Source organism: Ammodytes marinus (assembly GCF_949987685.1).
Source record: "Ammodytes marinus genome assembly, chromosome: 6".
In the NCBI taxonomy this organism is placed as follows: Eukaryota; Metazoa; Chordata; class Actinopteri; order Uranoscopiformes; family Ammodytidae; genus Ammodytes; species Ammodytes marinus.
In genome coordinates this window covers 25,372,844-25,380,212 of record NC_137235.1, presented here as the reverse complement: position 1 = coordinate 25,380,212, position 7,369 = coordinate 25,372,844, and positions in this window count along the sequence as shown.

Genomic DNA, 7,369 nt, shown 5'->3' with positions numbered 1-7,369 from the left:
ATGCATTTCAGTCAGCAGTTTATTCCCCTGTGTTCTTTGATTTGTGCTTTAAGCAGACATAACAGAAGCTTGTGTGTGTTTTCTTTTTTTTCATGAGTGTGTGTGTGTGTGTGTACATTCTTTACTGATCTTTATTTCTGTGCAAAATTTAAATGCAGACATTTCCTCGGTTTACATCACTGCAATGCCTAATTAACCCCACTGTAGTTCTCGCTGTTACGTGGCCGCACATAAATTACAATGTTTCAATGCTAAGAGTGAGGATGTTGAGCTCTGTGGGCGCTGTTATTTTTCTATAATACTGCTTTTATGAGAACAAGACACCTCCATGGTGAGAAATGAGTTGGTAGTAGTGTTGTACATCAAAGGAGGTAATGACATGGATGACTGTGCTAATTAAATCCAGGAGCTGTGGTGAGCATCGGGGCGTTCCATGGAAGACTGGATTATTATTTTTTTTTTTTACATTTTGATGAATCATATCAGACGACCATTTGAAATAATGGCTTTTGAGAACAACTGCCTTTTATTTTTTTTCTGAATTAGATTTGCCTATTTATTTATTCCAAGTGACTTGAATGAAGAGCTATACATTCCACCCACCCCCCCTGTATCCCTCTACAGATAACTAGACACTGGCTCCACCGAAAGAGACAGATATCTGTAATTCAAGTTTAACAGTGAGTGTGTGTGATCTGGGGGGGCTGAAGGTTGTCTGTCTGTCATCTCTCTCCAGCACCCATGGGTCTCTGATTTCTACCTCCCCGCTGTCTGCCATACATTCACCGCTGTCCCTTTTTTCTTCTTGTCTGCTTCCTTTCCACACTCAAAGCTCTTCACTCCCTCTTCTCTTCTCCCTTTCCTTCCTTTATGCTAATGAGACTAGCCATGCTTTGCCTAGGTGCTCTCCTCTCTCCCTCACCGTCACACACCCTGACCATTTCACCTGATCCCCTATAAGCACCGATTTCACTTGATCTCTCCCCCTCCGGCTACACATTACTGATCATCATGTTTGCGGCTCTCTCTCTCTCTCACGCTCTCTCTCTCTCACGCTCTCTCTCTCTCTCTTGTAAAGGGATAGTTCAGTATTTTATTTTTAAGCAGGGTTGATACGCTGCACTGCACCGGCAGAAAGCCTTTTATTGGTGCACTTTTTTCAAGTGTACTTTGGCCATGTTTTCCTACGCCAACTCATGCCAGTGAAGTGTCATGTATCAGATGGCAAATCAGCAGTAACACAAATCCTAAATGTAGGCTACAATTGAATGGATATTTAGTTTTAAGGTAAACATTTACACTCACCGACCATTTTTTATTTTTTTAGCCTGGCACCGCCCTCCTACCTACTTCCGCTCAATTTTCATTTCCTTTCAGTAGTCAGTCTGGGTCCGCGGTATATTCTGATTTCTGAATAGAACAATGAGTTCACTGTACTCCAATGGCATGGACAGTCACCAGATCTCAACCCAATAGACCCCCTTTTGGGATGTGGTGGAACGAGAGGTTCACATCACGGATGTGCATCTGACTACTCTGCAGCAACTGTGTGATGCCAATATGGACAAAAACCTCTGAAGAATGTTTCCAACACCTTGTTGAAAGAATGCCATGAAGATTTAATGCAGTTCTGATGGCCAAATAGGGTCCAACCCGGTACTCGCAAGGGGTACCTATTAAGTGGCCAGTGAGTCTATATACATGGGGTATACACGTTTTTCGGCAGGCCCCATCTGCAACGGTACAATGCTGACTCCTGCTCCTTTAAAATTACATAAGGTAGACTAACCATGCATAAGTACGTCATACAACCCCTCTTCAAAAATACTGAACTATCCCTTTATACAAACCCGTTGGGGCCTTGGTCAGCCCCTCTGTCTCTCTCTCTTTCTCCCTCTCTCCCTGTGCTCATGGCCCCCGCGGTGACATCATTTAATATTGGTGGTGTCGTAGTAAAGGGAGAGGAGGCTGTGGTTGTCAGTGTGGCGCGAGGGGCCCACATTGATTTAGCACTAGCATCACACAGGGAGCATCTCTCTTTATTTTATTAGTAGGCCACGGTCAATCTGAGCCAGTGACAGGGAGGTGGGGCACATCAACAGCACAGTAGCAGGATATAAAAGTGTTTACCATACATTCATGTTGAAACAATGTGGGCGATCTGGGAAATTATTTAAGGAATTTTGATATATTGCGAACTTGCGACTTCCGACAATATTTTCCCTACCTCTAATTACCAAATGTCTGCTGCATAGGCAGACTTAAAATATCCAGTCTGTAAATAATGTGTTTATTATTCTACTATTTGTTCATTTGGTTTATTCAAAGCTCAATTAAGTATTTTGAAGCATTTGAAAAAAAAAAAAATTAACAACTTTTTTTTTCTCACGTAATTGACTGTTAAATTGAACTCGGCGCACATTGCTGCTGAATTGACTGGCTGAAGTAACCAAAGATATGGGCAGTGTGGAGATATTTGATTTACACTGGACCAAGCAAAGCCAGCATACTGGCAGATCAGTGTGTACATTACACAGCTTTCCACATGCTGAGATGATAAAAACGTAATAAATTATATATGATAAAGACAACAATAAGCAACCATTTTGAATTGATTTGAAATGTTCAGTGACTTTGCGGTGACCTGCATTAGAATGTAAAGAGGTCACTGCAAAGTCAATGAAAATGTCAAATCAATTCAAAATTATTGTTGCTTTCTGAAATATTTAAATCCCCCGTGTGGGTCAATAAAGCAGAGAATTTAAGAATTATCTGCTGGTGCACTCACACTTTTATGATTTGAGGCGTACAACACTTCCGGAATTGTACTTCCCCTGAAAATTTAAGATTGACAAGTTGTTCTGTTAAGCCTTGCCTTGTATGTCTCAAACTATTGGAAGAAAGCTGTAACATTCCCGACTGTGGTAGGCTTCGTAAAAAGTGTCTAGAGTATTATTTATATAATGTTGCCAACTACTGGATACATTTGGAACTGCTAAAACATTTCTGTATGCCTACCATTTGGATTAATGTTGTTTCAATGGTATTTTTGTCTTTAGAATCACTATTCGAATACTGGAATGGGTTTGGTTTGAAAGTTTATTATTTCTCTACACTTTGTCGCTTTGCTGTGAGAATACCAGTGAATCATGGCTGACTTCATCATGCCTGACTCCAGCCCTGCCCCCACCCCACCCCCCCGACTCCTTTTAAAATCAATAATTTCATCTGCTGGGTGATATTTTAGCTAGGTGCTGGTGTTCAGGCATGTGGCAGGTGTTTGCAGGTCTATATGTGTTTGCAATGTAGTGAGATGCTGAAGACACAATACTGCAGGTGTGGAACCGGGGGCAAAGGAGACCGTGCTGTGGGACATATAGAGTGATAACACCTATTGGGCCTTATGCGCCAACTCCCCGTGGCAAGGATTGAGCATCTGCCATGAGTGTATTCACATGCAAAACATGAATACAAAAATATCAAAAAAACGCAGATAAAATGTCAAAGAGCTGTTGTGTGCAATGGACTGCACTCAAAGATGCAGAGAGACTTCAGGCACTTTTCACAGACCGCTGAAGGCTGAACAGAAGCAGATGTCGCTACCATTTAGTGACGGGTATTATTTTCACAAAACATTTTTCAGGTGAAGTCATACGTTGGGTTCTTTTTGGACTAGTAATGACACCGTTTGACAGCTTGTCAACTTCTCTCTGGATGATAGCTCAGTCAATCTGGTGCAAATCCTTATTTCAGTGACTCAAGTGTCTACCCCTAAATTACTCCATCCTGGAACTAGCTGATTTTACTTTCCTATTTGGACAACTATTTATTATTTTCCTTTTCTGGCCCTGGGGCATATTGAAATCACAATTGACAGTCTCAAATTGTCAAATCTGAAGAATGTGTGATTTTAAGTATACCTTACATCAACTTAAGAACAAAATGCCATTATACATGATCTTGAGGTCTGTGTTCTACAAAAATACAACTCCTACAAGCTTGCTTTATCGGTGATCTGATTTTAGCAAAGCTGACCACCAAAAGCCTTTCAGAAGACAAAGCGGGACTTCATGGTTTTGATTAGACTGCGCCAATATATTGATGTCCATTGTGTGAACTATTCTCTGGAGGATGTCGGTGGGGATTCAAGGGTACAGCAGGTGATGGAATATGTCATGTAGCATTCGATACCGTGTGTATTTGTGTCAAATGGCTGTGGGGGGGATCGATCCGCCTGCAAAATGATGTATGCGTGTATCATGTGATGAGGTATGGGGGCCAAGGTTTTAGGCTGAGAGCTCTGTAATCCTGTGTGTGTGTGTGTGCTTGTGTGAAAAAAGAAAATACTGTTTGTGTGATTCATAAGATGGAACCCGCCCGGCTATAAGGGAACTCATTAGACTCCTGTCGTCTCAGCTCCCGGTAGGAAAAATACCTGGCATCTGGGAGTTTATATTCCCTCTTCTTTACAACTCTCCCTCCCCCCCCCTCTCTCTCTCTCTCTCTCTCTTTATTGCTTCCACACACACACTGTGCCACAAAATCCAAGAGCAATCACCAATCAATCTTGTACACTCGCCGAGCCCCTCTGTCTGCCGCTAACCACCACTTGCCTTCTGCTGTTTCCCTTAGCCCACACTCAAGCCTCTGCTTCAGACACGTTCAAAAATATCCTCTTCTCCTGGCTCTCTGTATTATATCCTATTAAGGCTCATCAGGCTCATCCTTCAGTAATCATGTCATCGCTGCTTTATTCCTAACCTCTGTACTTCTGCCGAGTCATCTGTCACTCTTTTGCCCTGTCTCCTCGACACATATGCTCGGCTTTATATAACCCCTATGTGATTGTTTGTCACTACTGATTGTATGAGTCCCCCACCCCCTCTCTCTCTCTCCTCATACCTACCCCATACCTACAATTTCCCTTTGTCGCCATAGAGATCCGGTCTGCTGGTTCAAGTCATGTGACAGGCTAAGTGCAGGTGAAAGAGTTTCATGGTCATTCACTTCACGCAAGAAAGTGTGCAAAAGAATGAAGGGCACCCAGGGAAGGTATAGGAAGCGGTATGTTCTTCTGAATCCATTAAATGCACTTGTGGAATACAGCTTTAAAGGGATAGTTCAGTATTGTTGAAGTGGGGTTGTATTTTGAAACTACTCGAGGGCTACTAGCCTTTTGAGTCATCTGCAAACCTTCTGCTAAGGAGCATGGTATTTGTGTTCTGGCAGGAAACCATGGCAATGTGCTGGGCTGTATACCACAGACAGTTATACTTTACTCCAACATCATCTTAGATGTGTAATCACGGCAAGAGCTATAAAGAGACATACTACTTCATGGAAAATAATCATTTTTACCAAATATGGAGAAATAAACTGATTACACAGTATTAAAATGAAGCCAAATAATCATTCAAATAAAAATTATTTGAATGTGAAGGCCCTCAATACCCCAGGTTGTAGGCCTTCAATTAAAGCCGTGTAACATGCTTAAGTTGAGTTCAACAGTCCAACCTCCTCCAATCTTGAGCTTCAATTTGGAAGCAAATCCTGCTCTCCATGCAGTTGATGAAAAAACTGTATGAAGGAAAATAGAATCATTGTGGGCACTTCCATTAAAGTTAATCCACTGGGCCTTCTTAGATGGTGGGAGTAGATTAATATGTAGGTATCCTGTGGGCAGAGATAGTCAACTAGCTGGATGTGGTGCTATGTTACACATAGGGATACATGTTAATAGTTTTAGGCGAACAACGGTCCAAAACCATAAGATATAACGTTTTCAATACAATTGCAAAGCACCAAAAATCCAAATTTGAGAAGTTAGTGGCAGAATTATAATTTTTTTGTATCACACTTGGTTATTTTCAATAGTGAATAATTCCAAATTGACTTTGACACTACAGAGTCAGTGGTGGTAACCACATATCGGTTCGATCCCCGCTCTGCCACCTGTGTCATGGTTGTTGTGTCCTTGGGCAAGACACTTCACCCACCTTGCCTCGTGTGAATGTGTATGACTGTTGTATGTTTGAGGTGGTGGTCGGAGGGGCCGTAGGCGCTGAATGGCAGCCACCAGTATGACTGTGTGTGAATGAATGGAACCTGGAACCCTGTAAAGCGTCTTTGAGTGCCTTGAAAAGCGCTATATAAATCCAAAGTTAAAAAAAATAAAAATATATAGATGAACATGGAACCTAGATGTGTTGTGTCTTTTGTCTATCCCCGCTATCTGTTGGGTTTAATTTCAGCACATTTCTCTCTGCCTTCACCCTATTCTCCCCCAGCGTCTTTCCTTTAACCCCTCTGCTCCCCCCTGCCCTCTCTTCAGCTGGTGTGATCCACAGTGTAATGGTGCTTGTCGTCTGGAGTCTGTTCCATCAATACAGTGTGTCTGGACTGTCTGGGTCAGCCTGGGGTTTACACTCCCCGCCCATCCACTCAGCCTCTATGGCCAGTCATACTCTTGTCTCATTTGTAAATAGTTTTAGTCTTCACTTCTTCGTCATGCAAGCTTGTGTTGGTTTCTTAATCCCGTATGATGCAAGACACAAGCACAAATTAGTTGAAAACCCTGAAAGAAAGGTTTTTTTAGGATATTCATTTTGCCTTCTTTATAATGGAAATATCACAATAAGATTCCACATCAAACCAAGAATCACGCTGTATGTTCTGCAAACTGTAGAACCCCCCCAATGTGACCTTTACTGTCTTGAGTGATCACCTGCACGCCACACAAGGAGAGAAATAAAGCATGCCAGGCACAAACAGGAGAACTCATAACCATTAAAGTCAGTACAGTAATTGAATGAAAGGTAGTCCACTGTTTTAGTGTCTGCAAGGCACGTATGTGTCCTGACAAAACGGCAGCATGCAGGGCTTGGTTGGTACAGGTGTTGCATCATTTGATTTAACGGGCTGATTCAGTGTTTAGATTGGGCTTAGTCAGATGTGAAATGGCAAAAGAGGGAATGCTATCATTACAACGGGTAATTTCACACAATGATGGATTGACAGAATGCACAGTTTACGTTCCTCATCAAATGCTCTCGAGTGTGTTTGCACCTCAGCATGTGAATACCTGGCTGTTTGTGTTTCCCGTATTTGACTCTGTGTGTGTGTTTGCACTGGTGTGCTCAATGTGTGTATGGGGGAAGACAATCCGCCAGGCATTCCTATCAGCTGGTACATTCTTATCTTTGAAGCCCACATAAACACAATTGCACATCAGTATGCAAGAAAGGATCTGTGTGGTGGTTATAAAATAGGAAAGATTTGTGTGTGTGGGGAAGCATATGTGTTTGTTTGCATTTCCCTGCATGGGCTTAGATAGCAGGTTGTCTGCCACCATGGCATATGGTGTGCACCC